A 2,050-nucleotide genomic window follows, 5' to 3' on the forward strand; every position below is an offset into this window, starting at 1 on the left:
GAAATGGAAATGGTGGCCAAGGAGCTTCTAGCAATGGTGTTGGAGAACTTGGGGAACCGTCTGGAGTCCAAAGCTTCAGAGCAAGGGAGGGCACCCAGGCGGAAGGAGCAGCCTGTTGATGGAGGAGCCACCCGAGCAGACCAATCCAAGGAAGCTGAAACAGCCTCCTCATACAGAGCTCGTGTGCAGGCTTTGCTTGACAATCTCACCAGACAAGTTGATAAAAGTGTTTCCTGCCTCTTGAAATCCATGGTAGCTTCTCAGTTTGAAGGAGACTCCAGCTGCGAGTACGCCGAGCTTCCCAGGGGTAAGGTCTCCAACAGACAGATGCAGCCAGGATTCCCTAGAGCATCTGAAGAACAGAGCCAGGAATCAAGCGCAGGAGTAAAGCTGCCTGCCTTAGGACCACAGCTCCACGCAGAAGGGACTGGCTGTGCCAAAACCGTGGAGCCTGAGGATCCTGCAATGGTGAAGGAGAGCTTGGTGAGAGAAGGGAATCCAGCAATCTCAGGCAACAGTTTGGATATAAGGACCATGGCGAAAAAGATGGTTCACTCTGAGCACCTGCACTTCTGCTCTGTAAACTTCACTGCATTTCCCTGCAGGGACGTCCACATGTTCGCAAAATCACAGTTTTTGCCAGCTGACGTGGAGCTGTCAGATCCATCTCGGGGTCTTTACTGCAACCCCTGTGTTGTAAACGAGGCTGAGACTTTTTTAAAAAGAAAAGCCAACTCGTTTATTTATTAACAGCTGAGAGCGGGAACCCAGGATAAGCCCAGGCTCCACGTGGCAAGCCAGAATAAATCAACGCACACAAAAAAGACAGTGAGACCCACTGGGTGCTCCCTTGGACCCCAAGTTCCACAGGAGGACGCGGTACAGAGCACCTGGTGGCTTTTACAGTCTTTGGTACCACCGGACTGGTGCGTTTCTTAATCCTCGCGCTGATTGGTCCCTTTCCTGTTCACTGGTTGGTCTATACCTTCGTGTATTCCTCACCAATCATTTTCAAACAAGTCCACTTCATTGGTTGGCTCGTTCTCCAATCACAGTCTAGGGCGTCATCCTCATCCCTTGTACCCTATTGAGGTAATGTGCTGGAAAGTTCCTTCGATTAAACCCATTGGTCCTTGTTATACCCCCATCCAGTGGTTACATTCCAGCATTACACCCGTACTCGCAATCTCTCTTCAGTTAACATGCCCATTTATTCAACTTTCAACTCTCCTCTTTTATATCCTATCCAAACAGTAACGATCAACACCCCGAAACTGATTCATTTATTACACCAACACACTACGAGAATGAACTAGTAGGGAAGATAGCTGGAGAAGGACTTTAGGCAAGGGTGTGCAGTTCTTTCTCTGGCTCCAGTGAAATATTTTCATGGAAAGCCTTGAATGACTGACACTGAATGACTCTGCAGATTTCCCTTAAATGCAGGTCCAGGCCAAAAGCTGGGCATGGGGAACTGCTTCACCCGTGCCCACGCAAGGGGATCCAACACAGGCTGGTTGAGATTTGGTGTGGAAAGGAGCTGAGCAGGTGAGTAGAGTGATGGACTGAACTGAGCAGAGTTTTGTACCGAGGGCTGAAGAGCAGCTGCACTGCTGGAGCTTCAAGGATGCTTCCCGAGATGGAGATTTCTGAGGTACAACTTTTGAAAAGAAATGGAATCATCCTCTCTCTGAATACCCATCAGGCTGTTGGTGCAGAAGAGGCACAGTTGTCAACTGTCTCAGAGACCATCCTGGAATTTCAGGAAGTGTTTGGCAGACCAGAAAAAAAGAAGACACAGAGGCCTGAAGGCAATGCCGAGCCCAGGATCAGGAGCAGGTAAAGTGGGCTTTCACTGCCTCTGCAAAACCTTGGGCTCCTCTGGAACATGACACGTGTTCCCAGACAGCACTTTGGAGTCCTCTGCTTGTTTCCTTGCCTCTCCCTGTCCCTGCTGTGGACGCACCCTTTTGTTTGTTCTCTTTCTTGTGGCACTGCATGGCCTTCACAAAGGCAGCTTCACTCCGCTGCCTCCCTCCCTGGCCCCGTG

The sequence above is a fragment of the Corvus brachyrhynchos genome, unplaced genomic scaffold (assembly GCF_000691975.1).
Source record: "Corvus brachyrhynchos isolate BGI_N302 unplaced genomic scaffold, ASM69197v1 scaffold427, whole genome shotgun sequence".
NCBI classification, from domain to species: domain Eukaryota; kingdom Metazoa; phylum Chordata; class Aves; order Passeriformes; family Corvidae; genus Corvus; species Corvus brachyrhynchos.